This window comes from Thermobia domestica, chromosome 6 (assembly GCF_964235325.1).
Source record: "Thermobia domestica chromosome 6, izTheDome1.hap1.1, whole genome shotgun sequence".
Lineage (NCBI taxonomy): Eukaryota > Metazoa > Arthropoda > Insecta > Zygentoma > Lepismatidae > Thermobia > Thermobia domestica.
Window position 1 is genome coordinate 9,479,304 of NC_137459.1, and position 18,741 is coordinate 9,498,044.

The following is an 18,741-nucleotide window of genomic DNA, read 5'->3' on the forward strand; positions in this document are numbered from 1 at the left end:
TTTTGAACGATTCCAGTACTAACATTGGAACATCACAACACGAGATCATAAGAAATAGGTCAAATAAATATGTTTAAAAAATCAGAGTTTATTTCAGCAAAACTGCCGTCGCAGAAATCCTAGGATCCATCTGAGAGGTCAGCGCTGATGTTGTTGTTGTTGTTTTCCCCCCAGATAGATCCTAGGATTTTTTGTTCAATTTCTATGTGTCTTTCTTCTTTCTTTCTTTCCTTCCTTCCTTTGAGGTCTGTAAGCGAACTTGTGGCTTTCCACCCAGCCTCAGTATAGCTACCTATCTGAATACGAGTCACAACATTCACCCACACAGCTCACAATCTTATTGCATCCATCCCGTCCCATCCCTGGCGCCAGGTTCCCCTTCCCCTCTTGCTGTCCCAAGTAACAGAGACGCCCAGCCATATCCCACACATGAGTCAGAGGTGAGGACACTGTAGCCATCTGTGATGAAAGACAGCCGTATAGCTCAGTTCACTTTACAGTTCCTTGAGAAATTACAAATTTATACCCCGGCCGTAGATATAAATTTGCAATTCCATGGCGAGGATTCGAACCTACGTTATCAGTTTACGAACCACAAGCTTTATGGAACTGCGCGCTAACCAACTGAGCTACGGGTTAACGCTGTGTATAGGAGAGAAAATCGGTCCTTATATATGAACAAATACTTCTACAAGTAACGCCATCTATTAGCAAAGTGATAAACTAAGTGATATGTAACGCCATCTATTGAGTAGGTGAGTAACTGCTTGAATATGTTCGCCTGCCCGGCAAATTTAAAACGAAAAATAAGAAAATTGTGGATATCTTGGTTCCTATAAGAGATAGAGGGCTGATATTTAATTTTTGGCAATTAGTGTTTGGCTGACCCATAAGTGTTGCCAACCTATAAAATTAAAAAATCACTAAGTCTAGTAACAAATTTGGTCCTAAGTTTGCAACACTGCAAAAAATAAAATTCATAAATTTGAAAAATAAAAAATACTAGCATAATCTACATAAAATTCTAAGACTTTTTTAAAGAATAACATTTTCCCGAAAACTCAAAAATAAACCCGTAAAAAATTCCCGAAATTTTGAATTGGCTGTAACATTGTCAAATATTAACCGATTTTCAAAATTCAAACGTCAATCAATAGAGAAATAAATTGAAATTCTTCTGAATGTGTTGTAGGTTGCATAACTCTAAGGATATAATTACAAAAAACTCAAATAATTCTCTTATTTATACATGTATCTTTAAAATTCGAATGACATTCAAAAGTACTGCTTCTCCTTATGCATTGTGCTTGTATAATGATCTTAGTTTTATGGCTTTATCACCATAAAACACTTAGAACATACTTAAAATTACAAGTTCGGATATTGATAATGGAATCTTCTGTTAACCTCGTTCTCTATAGGAAACAATGACTTCTTAAACTCTGTCCATTGATCGTAATTCAAGCTGAATAGACAACCGTTAATATCAAAAACTACTTGAACTTCGGTTTGCACATTTTTCACAATTACATTGAAGTTATTAGTAAGAATAAACTTCTTTTGGGGATCCATTTCTAAACACTCCATTTTTTACTTATGACAACATATTTTTGTTCATTTTCATTCACTTTTGGATTTACATACAGAACTCAACAGTTGGATAGTTTTCTTTTAGACCAGTGTATTTGATTTTTATTCCATCTTTAACGATCTCATCAATCATTTTATCTGTTAAGTGTTTTGTAAATCTAGGTGGAAGAAATATCTTAAACTCTTCACATTCAACTAAAATGCTCTTCCCAAACTTAGTTTTAATCTTTTCCATTTTCACAACCTTATATTCCGTATTTAATTCTAATTCTCTTAATCCAATAACCTTCTTTTGTTCAAGACTTCCAAGGTTGTTTAAAAAATCAACGTGTTTTGCCATCGTGTTTATTATATAGAAAATCAATGAACACTTTTCAATTTTTATCTTTATTAAAAAAAATATTTAATCATTTTCGTCAATTTCGTTTGATGGAAAAACTTCCATAAAACAATCGTTAATGAAAACAGTTTGAGGGTATCTTTTCGATACCCTTTAAAGTCGCTTATGGCTAACTGATAAAGGGCCAGTGATACTGGCTCTTAGATTCTTGAACCGTAAGGGTTGAGCAAAACGCTCACCCTTAAAATCTCTATATGTCCGTTGATATTTTGTTAACTATCTAAAACTCTTCTACTACTTTCTCATTCTTGGGATCATATGTGAAGTTCTTTCGTCCAATTAAAATCGCATAGCATATAGTATCAGCAGCCACAGCTTCTGCAAAGTCTACAACAATCTTTATGTTTGTTCTCTCGTTTACTGATACATTCTTTCTCTTACTACAATTAATCACATACATTGGTCTGTTGTCTATAAACTCTTTAGGGTCATAGTACATTTCGGTGTTGCCACATGTTATTCTCTTAAATGCAGTATAATCTTCATACATCTTGAAATAATCCTTGTTAGCAATATCTAAGTTTCTTGATTCTTTTGGAAATACCTCATTCCTCCCATTCTTAAGATAGATATTCTTTACCTTACAATGATCAAACTTACTTGCATCTGCTGTTTGTTTGCCACTTCTATCAGTTTGGAACATTACAACTACGAAATCAGGCATATCAAATTGTCTAGAATTAAATTGAGTAGTAACATCAAACTCCAAGAAAGAACCTACAACAGTCTTCTGAACACATTGATAAGTATGGAATGAAAACATGATTTTTGGTTCTTTAAGAATATTCAACTTTAACTTGTTTTCGTAATTAGACTCGTATTCAACAATAGGCATTCTTATCTCCATACTTTTTATTGTTATTTTTCCATCATGAGGAGCTGCTCCCGATCCAGTCCATTTGTACAAAACATCGTTATTGTTGTTAGCTTTTGTAAATGTTATTCTCAATCCACCTTTCCACATAACCTCTTTGTAATCACTTAAGAAACCTGGAATTAATCTTAATGGGTACAAAACACTAAAGTCCTTTCTTAGACCAAGTTTATCATCTGTTTCAAATCCTGCTTGTTTTAAATATTCAACTTCTGGCTTGGAAATCTTTAATGTTCCGACAGCTGTAGATGTTATTCCAGGTAGCTCGATCTTATCTATAACAACTCCATGCTTTCTAACCTCAATTTGAGAAAAGAAGAATGGGAAGAAGTTATCTACAAGTTTTATAGTATCGTTTGCGCCAAATGTTCCTCCAACTGATGCACCAACAACTTCAAAAGTCATATGACAATCTGCTTTGTGTGGATGTACGAACCCATCACCCACGTTGAAATCGAACTCAATATCTTTGTTAGCTTCATTCAAATTATTAAATGTTCTTGCGTTAGCTTTAAAACTCTGTAACTCATAGCTCTCAATACTATCCATTTATTATAAAGAAAATCTTGAAACAACGCTTTATGGTAAACGCCATCAAGCTATATAAATATTAGCATTGTCGTAAAGTCGACCGAGGAAAAATTTTCAGAAGTTAAGAGCGCCAATTCACCGCTTTTATAATCCCCATCCCAACTTAACCTTAGCATTCATAGCAGTACCAACCCCAAAAGCAGCTAATCGTTCACCAATTGGCGCATCACTACTAAATGCTCTTTTCCATGCTTTAGTTTCCAGTTCCTTATCTGCAATATGTCTCGACTCTGTATCTTTATTGTCTCTGTAGTATATATCGTGTTCTTTACAAGCCTCATCTAATGGGTTAATACCTTTATCACCTCTCTCTAACCTTTCTTGTAGCTTAGTCCCAGGCCCGCAAAATCTAAAACCTGGAATATGTAATTCAAATGGGAGTTTATTAATCAAATCATTTACTAATCCTTTCCCAAGCTTCTCATCATTCCAGAATCGTGGTGGTAACGTATTTAAGATCTTAATCAAATACCCTATGCCTTTTGGATCATTAGGAATAAATTGTGAAAGCTTATTATTAATCATACTCACTATACCTACTTTCTCATTGTAAAAGTTATGATTTCCAGCCCTTTCTTCTCCATCTATAACTATTAGCCGATCAATTAACTTTCTCACATCATCCATCCATATATATTCTTTAGGTATTTCGGTATATTGTTTAATTCCTTCCCCAGTCCTTTTAGGTGTCGTGTTCTTTTTAGGAGTTGGGGGTAAAGTTGGTTTAATATAATTATCCCAAATAGGCTTGATAATATTAATGTACTTTGAACCTCTACTAGATGCTACCTTTTTATCTCGATTATATTTTTGGAAGGCAGCGTCTGAGTCTATTATTATCTCCTTGTACTGTTCAAAATCATCATCATCATAATCTTCAATGGTTTTATTAGTATTCGTCGTTAACAATTCCCATAGACCTTCTGTTCCTTTATAAGTTTTACCATTAATTATCAAATCATCACCATTCACTTTAACTTCCAAATTTCCTATCTTGTTTATTATTTTTCCATCTTCTTCTACAGTTCTTATCCCAAACACAGTGTCATTTCTTTTACTATAATATTTCGTTGCAATCTTACCAAATGATTGTGCTGTTGTTAAAGGTTCTACTCCTTCCACTTTGTCTTTAATTTGTTTTCTCATTTGTTTTATTTCTCCCGTTATAGGTGTATCACTACTGCTTGGAGAACTATCATAAGGTATCTTTTTAGGTGTTTCTAGTAGACTAGGATCTATTGAAGCCGTCTTATGTACAACTGGAACAAGTTCAGTTATTAGATTTTTATTTTGTTCTGCTACTTCTTTGATCTCACTTCCCAAGTTTTGAATAGCATCAATTACAGGCTGTTCTTGTGTCTTAAATTTATCGTATATACCTGCTCTTTCTTTCTTCCAAGATTTGAAGCCCTTTATCAAGAACTCCTTCAGCTTAATATTCTTATCAATTTCTTTCTCATCCATTTATTGTATAGCAAACGAACAAACGTCAATGAACGTCAAAGAACAAACGTCAATGAACGTCAAAGAACGTCAATAAACGTCAATAAACGTCAAAGAACGTCAAATGTTAAAACGTAAAACGTCAATAAACATCAAACGTTTAAGAAGTGTTTTATCTTGTTCCTATACTTACCATTGTTTACCTTCCTTGTCATATCAATTACTATGAAACCATAATCTTCTTGCCAACATTTTGAACATATCTCTTTAAATTTATCATAAGACATATCTCCCCCAACAAACTCATTATACACATGTTTAAGATTAGTATCATCTTGTCTGAATATGCATAGGAAGTTGACGTTATCTCTTATAAGCTGTTTAGGTACTTTTGAATATGTTTGTGCAAGATAGAAACAGTCTAAATGTCTATGCCTACCTCTTGTAAAGTAATTTCTAACAGTATCTTGATTCTCCAAAATGTAATCGTCAAATACAACAACAGAGTATTTTTCACATTCATCAATAGGTACAATAGAATCATTACTGCTTAAGAACGTTGCTATTTGCTTCTTAAACTTTAGTTCTGCTTTCTCAAATCGATCTTTTAACTGCTCATACTTTGGCTGATTCATGCTTTTAGAATATATGTAGAAGTAATTATTGTTTAACCAACCTGGCTGTAATAAGAAGTTAAATAGCAAAAACGTTTTACCACACGCCGACGGACCCACGATAAGACAACGAACATCATCAGGTATAAGCTCTCCATTTCTTTTCTTAGCTGTTGTTTCTTTTATCATCTCTTTTACATCCCAATTAATAGTTTTCTTACTCATTTATTATAGAGAAAATCAGCGGGGCCACCAGCACTGGCCCCCTTTCAAACAGTTTGAGGATGAACTGTAGGGTGAGCGTTTTGCTCACCCTTAAGAACATTTTGGACCTCCGAATACAGCGGGGCAAATCTTATGATCTTATATCTTTAAGTTGTTCTCTAATCTTAAGCAACGTATCTTTTATATATTCACCATCCATTTCACCATTCAATGTTATTATCATCTCTAACTGTTCTTTAAATGAGTTAATACAAGTGACAATGGTTTTATATTCGTCTTTTCTTTTGCTTATGTTTAACTTCGAAGACAAACCTGTTATTATAGCACTTCCAGTTGCAAGAGATGTTGTTAATATTGAGTAAATTGTTACAGGTATAAAAATATTAATAAACCCAGTTGTTGCAGAAAGAATAACCGACAACGTGATCAAAGTGTAGTATGCATATTTAACAATTCGTAGTTTTCTCTTTTTCTTCTTTAAACTGCATTCTAACTTTCGAATGACATCTTCTATTAACTTGATTACTTTCTCTCTTGGAATATCTCTAGGTAAATCAAACTCATTCATTTATTATATAATAAATGGCTAAGGTATTTAAGCTAACGAGTGATACTTCTGTTTTAAAGAAGAAACTCTATTACGAATTAGACAACAAGAGCAACTATTTAAGTATAGGACTAGTTGGGTTTTACAGTACATATCTAACTCCAAACATAACAACAGAAAAAAACAGTTTCTCATATGGTGATAGACAAGTTTTTATACCAGAAGGGCAATACAGCTTAAACAGTCTTAATGAATATTTAAAATCTCAATCCATTAACATAACATTATCAGAAGATCATTTAAGAAATAGAGTTAAAATTGAAACTGATAGTAATGATATTACAATTGGGAGTATAGGCACTGTCCTCGGGTTTAATGTTTTTGAAGTTTTAGAAAAGAACAAAACACATATTGGAAGTAAGTTGCCAAAGTTTCATCCGTTTGATACTATAAATGTTCACTGTAATATAGCAGATGGCATGTTTGTTAAAGATACAGAATACACACATAGAGAAACAGGGATCATAGCATCATTCAAAACAGATGCTGAGTTCAAACATAGTATTATTTACGAGCCCACTTATCCATTATTTTTCCCTATATCCAAAGACAAGGTTGACAATTTTGAGATAAGGATAACAGATGAGAATGATTCCTTAATTGATTTTGGTGGAGCTACAACAACTGTACTTTTACAAACCAAGATTTTCTCTTAGATAAATAGGAAGATGTGTTCTATTAAAGGTTGTATGTTTAGTGTTCCTTATAACGAGCTAAAGGATCTAAATATTGATCATGTATTAACAAAGAAACAACTTAACGATAAAGCTAAGAAAATTAAAGAAGGTAAAGGAATGGATTTAACTTTAACTACTGCACAAATGAAAAAGATTAAGAAAGAGCATATTGGCGGTTTTATCTTTACAATTCCAGCCATTTTAGCAGCTTTAGGAGCAGTTGGCTCATTAGCAGGTGGTGCAGCAGCGATTACTAAAACTGTACTGGATGCTAAGAAGAATAAACAAGAACTTGAAGAACAAAAGAGACACAATATGGCCATGGAAGAAAAGCAGGGGGCAGGTAAACCAAAGAAGTCAAAAAACTAAAACCATTGACCAACTTCGATATAGAGAGGTTGGCTAAAGAACTAAAGATAAAACGATTTAGAGGTGTATTTATGAGTGATGAACTTCCACAAAAACCCCATGTACATGAGTGTGGCGTAGTTAACCTTGATAAATCAGAAAACATTGGTACTCATTGGATATGCTATTGGAAAGATAACAACATAAAGTACGTGTTCGATTCTTATGGTGGTGTTCCTCCTAAACAACTGGTACAATATCTTGGTACCGAAAACTTCTTTTACAATGACGAACGAATACAAGACTTTAACTCAGTTATATGTGGTCATCTTTGTGTTAAGGTTTTAAATCTTTTAAATCAAGGGTATTCTTTTAGCGACGTTATGTATATGATTAAAAATGAATAAGTGCTTTTATGGTTTGTATCCATAAAAGTTTTGTTTTGAGATAAATATGGAAGCTATACACAATAGATTTTTAGATTATTTTGAGAAGCATGAGGATGAACTAGATCCACTAGTTAGTTATAATTTTTATCAGTATTTTGAGCAAGTTAGTGAGATAGACTTAAAAGATAAAAACAACGTATACAATGTTATTGATCTATGGAAAAGGTTAATACCAAAAGTTTTGTACACGGAAGAAGAGTTGAGAAAGTTATGTCCAATAATTACCTTAAAGGACTTGTTGTCGAGTTATAGCTCTAGACCATTACAATGCAGTTATTGTGCTAGTAAGTCATTAACAAAAGGTTTGGGCAGATACATTTGTGGCGATTGTTCTGTAGAGAGTGGTTGGGTTTACAGTACTTGTGAAGAAACGAAAGCTGCTTGCGTAAGAAAACCATGGTACGATACTACAAAAAGATTTAAGTTACAGCTATCTCGTTTGCAAGCTTTACAGGATAGAATTATTCCCGAAGAGGTGCTCAAGGTGTTAAATGATGAACTTAGAGATATACCAAGAGATTTAATATCAACAAAAGATGTTCTAAAAGTACTAAAGAAAAACAAATACACAAAATATTATGATGATGTCTATTTAATACACTATCACCTTACGGATCAAAAACCATTAAACTTACGACATATGGAAGAAACACTTATAAACGACTTCGAAAACTTACACGAGGTCTTTAGGGAGCTGTATCCGGAAAGAACATTGTTTATTAACCTAAAATGTGTATTGTACCATCTGTTGAAAAAGCACGATGTTCATGTTGATATTGATTTTAAACACTCACCTAAACAAATAGAGATGCTAAAGAAATGTTTTGAAAAACTAGGATGGACATTTTCTGTATAATAAATGAGTATGGATATATTTGGTAATGTTAAAGATAGAAAAGGTGATGTTGATATTAGTGAAGAAAAATTAAAATTGTTGGAGAATTTAAATGATGTTGTTAGCGTAAGTCAACTTAGGTCAATAGAAGCTCAATTAGAGAACGATAGAAAACGATTTGAAGAAGCATTAGACACATACATAAAGAAAGAAGATTTTCAAAAGATTAGGATGGATACTACTAAACTGGTTATGCAGAAAGAAACCATGCCTCTACTATATCGGTTAAGAGCTAAAAACGTTAAGGAGCCAATCTTTAGAATATTTAATCTCTCTAACGGTTACAAATTTCTCTATAATGGGAAAATAATGCACATGGACTTAAGTCTGGATAAATACTTTCTAGATATATATTTGGGCGATACTTTGATTAAAGAGATACCTTTTGACTTTAAGAAGAACGATATAATTACGATTAAACCAAATAAAAATTCAGCTATGGAAGAAGGTCAATTATTGTTTGTTGTAATGTACATAGAAAGAGAGCTTTCCTAAAGACGTTTGCTATATAATAAATATGGATATCTTTGGTAATGTTAAAATGACATCAGAGTTAGATAATGCAGTTGTGAGAAAAGATATTGCTATGTTGAAGGAAGAGCTTAACTTCATTAAACGGAGTTATGTTATAGAGCTTCATAGTCGATTGATATCAGAAAATGTTGAAACTCCGTTCTTTTTAATACATAATCTATCTATCGCATACAAATTTCTTTATAAAGGTAGGTTAATGCACATAGAGTCATCTTACAATACGTATTATATAGATCTATATTTAAATGATTCTCTAGTTGAAACTTTTCCATTGCACTTTAATACAAATGATCTATTAGCAGTTAGGCCTTCTAAAGATTCTGGCCTCAAACATGGTAAATTACTATTGCTTCTTATGCATGTAGAAAGAGAAGACGAAGATAGTGATGATGATGGTGAGAATGTTGAAAGCATAATATTAAACAACGGTAGTTATTGATTTTCTATATAATAAACAGGATGTATTGTGTTAAGTGTAAGAAAGTGACAGATACGAAGAAAGATACTATTAGAATTGAACAAACAAAGAATGGAAGATATCTAAAGAAAGGTATTTGTTCTGTATGTGGTGTTACTAAAACTCAATTCGTTAAAAAACCTGATTGACTAGAAGAAGGTAAAGGTGTTAGAGAAGACATTGTAGAAGAAATTCACAAACCATCTAGAAAAAACTTTGACAGATTAAGTGTAGTTATAAAAGGTATCGATGATCTTTGGCAGGCTGATCTTGTAGAAATGGATAGTGGAGTATTAAAAGGCGTTTCCAAAATCAATAAAGGTTATAAGTATTTGCTAACGATTATAGATGTGTTCTCGAAATATGCGTTTGCTGTTCCTGTTAAAGATAAGAGTGGGAAGAATGTTACAGAAGCATTCGAATCCATATTAAGAACGAGAAAACCTAGCAACTTACAAACAGATCAAGGTAAAGAGTTTTACAATAAAGAGTTTAAGAAGTTGATGGAGGAAAATAAGATTAATCACTACTCAACCTATAGTGGTAAGAAAGCTTCTGTGGTTGAAAGATTCAATAGAACGCTTAAGCAGAACATGTGGAAAAGGTTCACAACACAAGGGAATTATAAATGGATAGAGATATTACCAACACTAGTTAAAGAGTATAATCATCAAATTCATAGAACAATTGGTTTAAAACCTATAGAAGTTAACAAGAAGAATGAGCGAACAATATTGGAGAAAGTGTATCAAAAAGAATATAAGCGTGTTAAGCCCAAATACAAGTTAGGTGATCATGTTCGTATAAGTAAGTCGAAAGGGTTATTTGAGAAAGGATATACACCTAATTGGTCAACAGAAGTATTTGTTATCAGTGAAGTTATTCCATCTAATCCGCCTACATATAGAATTAAAGATTTAGAAGAAGAGGATGTGCAAGGTAGATTTTACGAACCAGAACTATTAAAGACGAGGCATAAAGATGAATACTTGGTAGAAAAGGTGTTGAGAAAGAAAGGTGACAAAGTATATGTCAAATGGCTAGGGTTTGATGATTCGCATAATAGTTGGATAGATAAAAGTAATGTTGTAGTGTAAATATAAATGTTTGTCTTTTATGGTTATTATGCCATAAAAGGATAGTTTGAACGAGATAAGGGGATAACGAAACGATACCCCTCATAGCATATTTCCAGGGTCGCTATTGCTCACCCTTAAGAACATTTTGGACCTCCGAATACAGAGGGGGCTAAAAATGTTCTGAAATTTAGTACCATCTGCTTGCTTCGTTTGGTTTCGCTGTGTGGGATTTTGCACATGGGGAAATAAATTCCTCCGAAGCTAGGAACTTCAGAAACTCATCTTACACAGTAAAACTAGGTGGTAATGAAAATGAAGTTAAAAATAAAGATTTTCTATATAATAAATATGGGTACTATGGATAGTTCTCTTAGTCTTAATGACATTTGCTATGAACAGATCAAAGATGACTACTGGTATGGTTTGTTTGGTGACTTTAGACTGATTATAGATAAGAAGACTGGTTACTTCAATGCTACTAAGCTGTGTCATGATGGCGGAAAGCCGTTTAAAGATTGGTTAAGATTATCTAGATCAAAAATCCTTTTAGAATATTATAACACAAAATTAGGCGGAGCAGAAATGCTCCACCAAAAATCATCACATTATTATATAGAATCAAAAGGTACAAACCAAAACGACTTGTTGATTTCTGGAACATATGTATACAAAAGAGTGTTGGTTGAAATAGCTTCATGGTTATCGTTTGATTTTTATGATAAGTGTAGCAGCATTATTGAAGACTACTTCACCCAAGACTTCAAACAAATTCGAGAAGACCAAGAAGAGTTACAAACAAGAGTAGAAGAGATAGAACAACAAATGAACGATTTAAGAATAGAAAACACAAGACTTAGAGAGATAGCTGCAGAACATACAGAAGATCCAGGGAAAGTACACAAACTAGTTATTGTTAAAAAGAATCTCTCCCCTATTCAACTACAAAAGATATTAGAAAAGTACGAAACAGACAAAAGAGAGCAAGTAAAGATCTATGAGAGTTACAGATATTGGGTTGGAAGAATTCAAGAGCGTAACATAAAGACAAGATTACAATGTCTACAAGAAAAATATCCAGACATGACTATATTGTCTAAAACCAAAGACCCAAACTCGATTAACCTCCTAAACAAAGTAAAAGAAAAGTATGATTGTGTTATTTCACATCGTTGTCATGTAGACCTACGGAATGCGGATGGAGAAGAAGACGATGAGTTTGTTATTGATTTGTTTTTAAGTATAAGAGATTTGTAGAGGTAAAGGTAATAAGTTTTGGTTACAACTGGGGGGACCACCAGCACTGGCTCCCTTTCAAACATACAACTTTTATGGTATAATAGCCATAAAAGATAATTAGTTATGCATTACCCTCTGCTGCAACAGCGAATGCTACATTCAACATATCACCTAAATTGGGATTATTATGATATTTTCTTATTATAGCTCTCCAATCTACGTAATGTCTAAACGAATATATAAAGTCTATAGATAGGTCTTGATAAGTTGAAATGTTACGCCAATGAACTCTACCTTCGAACTCTGCAATAAATTCTTCTGTTAAATTTTGAGACATTGAAATCATTTCCCAATCTATTTTGTCAGCGTAATCTCTTATAAAGTTTTCTGATAATTGTTTAGTTCCACATATGTACCACCAATTAACTCTATCTGCGTGTTCTCGTATAAAGGCTTCAGAGAGTTCGTTTTTGTAAGATATAGCATCAAAATCAACTTTATCTATAAACTCATTAATAAATTCTTCAGATAGCTTTTGATGATACGATACTTCTTTCCAATCAACTCTATCTGCAAATTCTCTTATAAAGTCTTCTGATAAGTCTTGGCTTCCTGAAATAATCTCCCAATCAACTTTATCAGTGAATTCTCTTATAAACTCTTCCGATAACTCTTTCCATAAACATATTTCACTCAAATTAACTTTCGACAGATATTTGCGTATGAAGTCTTCTGTAATGTGATCATAGTTATATTCCTCCTCATAATCATCATAGCCTATAGATAACCATTGTTCATCAGTCAGTGAATCTAACATCTCTTCGGACAAGTTCATAACGTTTGCATAGAGAATGTTTTGTGTAAGAAATGAGTTGTTTTCTTTAGTGGCCTTCTTGAACAAATGATCTAACATACCTATTGAGATGCTAAAATTTATTTTGTCTTTGTCATTATAACCACCAATATCTAAATATTTACATACACAATCAAATACAGGTTTGTAAGACAATATTTCCTTAGCACTAGTCATGTTTGTTTTTATTCTTAGATTTTTTAAATTGATTCATTTTTGCTGGTTTTCTATATAACAAATATGGAAGCGCATTTTGATTTATTACATGATAGACTTGAACTAATTCATCATGATCTTAAACTCTTAGCAACACTACTAGAGAAGCAAATACTGTTAAAGGAAAAAGAGTTATTAGTAATGCAACAAAAAACATCTGATTTGAGTAGTGATGATGAATATAAATATGGTAGTGATGATTATGATGATACTGATGATGATGATGATGAGTAAGCTTACAAAAATGATTCAGTTTTAAATGTGTATATGTGACTTTGATGGGTTAATCCCATGAAAGCCGTGTTCTAATACAACGCGTAATATGTAGACAATAGCAGGGGTGTACAATGTTAAGCGTTGTACTAGGACAAATGAAAATGAACTGAAATAACCCGGTGAAGATAAAAATTGAAGAGTATAAAGATTTTCTATATAATAAATAAGATGAATAATTATAATAGATTTACTGTAGTAGAGTTAAGGCGACAATGTAAAGAGAGGGGAATCAGAAGATATTCCCGATTAAGAAAAGCAGAACTGATAGACCTTCTTAAACAACATGATGATGAACAAAGCAGGAGACAGATTAGAAATATATTCCCATTTAAACAAGAAGTAATTGAAGAACCAAGAATCAAAGTTGAATCACAACCAATCGATGTAAAACGGCAGAACATTGCATTAAAATCAAGATTAGAAACATGGAGATTTACAACAGATTACAAACCACAAGATCCACTTGAACAATATATTACTGCAACATCTAAAGCTATATCAAACAGATTACAAATTAGCTTAAGTAAACATAGTTCATTGAAAGCTAATCTTTATATAAGTTGTACATATAAGAAAGGTGAAGAAACTCAAAACTTCTATTTTAACACTGAAAACCAAGAAATATATCGATCAAGTAATTTGAAAGAAGAAATAACTAAGATGAAACAAAGGTTAAGAACAAGAATGGATGAGCTCCAAGCTAGAGGTTCTGGCTGGGCTCTTATAAACATTAACTTTTTACAACTAGCAATCGTCAAATATACACCATATAGAGGATCAACATACATAGAATTACCTAAACAAATTCAAAACAAAAAGGCAGTAATTAATGTAAAGAATGAAGATGAAAAATGTTTCTTATATTCAATTTGTTCTGCACTATACCCAGTTAATAAAGATCCACAACGACCTTCCAAGTACAAGCAAACAGTCAAATACTTACAAGAAAAATTAAAAAATATTCATTTCCCTGTAAAACTATGCGATATTCCAAGAGCTGAAAAATTACTTAATATTTCTATAAATGTTTATGCATATGATAAAGACTATTCAATCTATATACTACATCACACACAAAACAAGCAAGAAAAGCATGTCAATTTATTATATGTAAAAGAACAAAATGAAGACCAAGTTAAAACACACTATTGTTGGATTAAGGATTTAAGCAGACTAGTATGTACACAATTAACTAAAAAGAGAGCTCGAAAATATTTATGTGACAGATGTTTGTTATACTTTTACTCTCAAAACGCTTTAAATAAACATGAGCAAGATTGTTCGTTAAATGAGCCAGTAAAAATAATAATGCCTGAACAAGGTAAATGCGTTGAATTTAAAAACTACCAATACATAATGAAAATGCCATTTGTGATTTATGCTGATTTTGAATGTTTGTTACATAAAGTTATGGGTTGTGAAGAATGTTATCCAGATAACGAGCCATATACCAAAAAATATCAACGACACAAACCATCTGGATTTTGTTATTATGTAGTAAAGAGTGATGGAAGTAAAACCAATCCTGTTGTGTATAGAGGTAAAGATGCAGCTAAGAAGTTCATAAGAATGTTAAAGAAAGAAGCCAAACAAATATCAAACATATATAGTCAAAATAATGAACTGCCATTAACACGTAAACAGATAAAAGAGTTCAACCAATCCGAATCCTGTTCTTACTGTAAAGTAAAATATACACCAGAAAACCACAAAGTTAAACATCACGATCATATAACAGGAGAGTTTGTAGCACCTCTATGTAATAACTGCAATTTAAAAGTTAAAGTACCAAAGTTTGTGCCAGTGATCATACATAACTTGACAGGATATGACTCTCACTTGTTTATAAAAGAGCTTGGATGTAATAAAGAAGAAATAGATCTAATACCCAATAACGAGGAAAGATACATATCATTCAGTAAAAAGGTTGGAACTATTAAATTGAAATTTGTAGATTCATTTAGATTTATGGCTTCTAGCTTAGACAAATTGTCATCGAACTTGAAACCTGAGCAAATGATACATACCCAACACTTTTATCCTAATCAAGAACAGTTTCAACTTGTAATAAGAAAAGGTGTTTACCCATATGATTATGTTAACAATTGGGATAAGTTTAGAGAAAGAAAATTACCACTAAAAGAAGCATTCTTCAACAAGCTTATGAACACACATATAAGCGATGAGGATTATAAGCATGCAAAGAAAGTATGGGAAACATTTGGCATTAAGAATCTCGGACAATACCATGATTTATATTTGAAAACAGATGTATTATTGTTAGCAGATGTGTTTGAGAACTTTAGAGAAACATGTCTTAAAGCTTATGATCTTGATCCAGCTTGGTATATGACAGCACCAGGTTTAGCTTGGGACGCAATGTTAAAGATGACAAATATAAAATTAGAATTATTGTGGGATTATGATATGGTATTAATGGTAGAGAAAGGTATAAGAGGTGGGATTAGTCAATGCTCAAAAAGATATGTGAAAGCAAACAATAAGTATATGGAAGATTACAATAAGAATAAAGAAGATTCTTACTTAATGTATCTAGATGCCAATAACTTGTATGGGTGGGCAATGAGTCAATATATGCCGTATAAGGGATTCAGATGGTTAAGTGAAGATGAGATAAGAGATATAGATTTCACAAATATTCCTGATGATTCTGATACTGGTTACATATTAGAAGTTGATCTTGAATATCCTAAAGAATTGCATGACTATCACAAAGACTACCCATTAGCACCTCAAAACATGTGTCCACCTGGTTCAAAACAATCAAAACTCTTAACAACCCTATATGACAAAGAAAAATATGTAATTCACTATCGAAACCTAAAACAATGTCTTTCACTTGGATTAAAACTTAACAAGATACACCGAGTAATAGAATTCGAACAATCAGATTGGTTAAAGAAATATATTGATTTAAACACGCAGATGAGAACTACAGCAACAAATGACTTTGAAAGAGACTTCTATAAGCTCATGAACAATTCAGTTTTTGGAAAGACTATGGAAAATATTAGAAAGAGAGTTAATATCAAACTTGTAAGTGATGAGAAAAAATACGAGAAGCTTGTAGCAAAACCGAATTATAAGAGTACCACAGTTTTTACGGAAAATTTAGTAGCAGTTCACATGAACAAGGTTAAAGTGCAATTTAACAAACCGATTTATGTCGGTATGTCAATTCTAGATTTGTCAAAATATTTAATGTACGACTTCCATTATAATGTGATGAAGCCAAAATACCAAGACAAAATAGAAGTATGTTATACAGATACTGATAGCTATATATACCATATTCAAACAGAAGATGTGTACGAGGACATGAAAAACTACATTGATTACTTCGATACGAGTGATTACCCTAAAGATAACAAATATAAGATACCACAAATCAATAAGAAAATACTTGGTAAGATGAAGGATGAGATTAAAGGTACAATCATAGAAGAGTTTGTAGGTTTAAGAAGTAAGATGTACAGTATAAAAGCACCTCAAATAGATTTAACAGATAAAGACTTTAAAGGTAAGTTCGATAAAGAAAAGTGTTGTAAGAAGGCTAAAGGTGTTAAGAAGAGTGTCGTGTATAAAGAACTGTCATTTAACGAATATAAGGACTGTTTGATTAGCCAAAAAGAATATTATAAGAAGATGAACTTGATTAGAAGTTATAAGCACGATTTGTACAGTATAGAAGTAAATAAGTTAGCTTTAAGTTGTGTAGATGATAAGAGATGTGTTTTAAAGGATGGGATCAATACCCTACCATGGGGACATTATAAGTTAGAAGAGTTATAGTTTTAGATTTAAGTTTTTAGATGTAAGTTTTTATGATTTCAAATGTCATAAAAGCATATTCAATCTCACTTTAACATTGTAGTTAGGGGAATACTTTGCGCCGTCTAACTTTCTATAATTAGCTGGCTTCTTCTGCGCTGGTCAAAAATATTTGGAGGGAGGAAAATGCGCCAGAAGTAACCACCCCTAACTACTATTTGACACTAATATCGGTTATTTTTGATCATTTTTAACTGTCTCTCAACCTCTCCCTCCCCTAACTTGCAGCGTCAGTAATTAGATGATGTTTATTAACTTCATATCTATATACGTATTGTCAAGAAACAGGGACCTAGCAAACATCCCCATACAAGGTGGTTGACGAAAGAATGCAAAATAAAGTTTAAAAAAATACCCAACATTCATGGTTCTAGATGACTATTGGAGGGACTTTCATCCAACGATTGATTTGCAATATATTGCTCGTAATGAAGGCATTTTTTGTCTATATACAGTACACGTTGGAGCCTTCTCTCCTTTAGTTCAAGTAATAAAATAATGTATTTAATGTTTAATACAGTTTTCAAGCCACCAAACGTGGTTTCTCGTACCAAATAAAATAGAGGTCATAATTCCCTTCCACACGATGTTACGGAGATTGCAACGCATGAAGAGTACTTATCTTACTCTCATACGGAAAATCACCGTGTCTACTTTGGCAAACCGCGAATCACTTTCCCAAAAACTAACGGGGATTTTGTACTTGGTGAACACAAGTAGCAGTACGCTTGGCAACACTGCATCATCGACGTGCATTGACCGGAGGAGGAGAAGCTTACCTACCCTCTCCCTGGGTCTCCCACTGACCACGCTACCTCAGCGTTGGAAACTATAGAATCACAAATTATCAGATTCCATTTTTTAGAAGATTCAGATTTGACGAGTTTTGCGCCCCCTTTAGCAGCAAGTCTATATGACAGGTGGACCTACAGTTTAATGTGGGATCGGGAAATATACATTTATACTACGAAAGTCAAATTAACTTAAAATATAAAATATGGAGCCAAATAACACGATATTAAAATCACAAGCTTATTTTTAAATAACTTAAGTTTTCCATCTTTCAATGTAATTAGTATTCGACTGTCTCAACAAAACTGAGTGATTTTTCACGTATTATAGGTAATACATTCATCTATAGCATAAACAAAATAATAATAATAATAATAACACTGAACTGAAGCTGAAAGAGCTAATCAAAAGTACTGAGCTACTTCTATTTTAATAATAATAATAATAATAATAATAATAATAATAATAATAATAATAATAATAATAATAATAATAATAATAATAATAATAAGCTTGCTATTGAGAGTACCAATACACATCACTATTCTTCAATTTATTAAAAAAAAAACAGTTTACTTGTCATATACGTGCATTTATTCCGGGATTTCCCATTTCCCCGTACATTCTTCACAAGTTTTGTAATTCACTCCGTTTTCTTTAGTCGAAAGAGGATAATCATGGGACGTAAACTGAAAAGTTTCTATTTTTCCATACTCTGTTTTCTTCAGTTCTC

The 18,741-nt window shown here is 32.5% G+C and overlaps 1 protein-coding gene across 9 annotated transcripts in view; it reads right to left on the minus strand.

The window, feature by feature from the left end:
• The window catches only part of p120ctn (adherens junction protein p120), a 360,526-nt gene that overhangs the window by 238,813 nt on the left and 102,972 nt on the right, over nucleotides 1-18,741 (minus strand). The window lies entirely within an intron of this gene.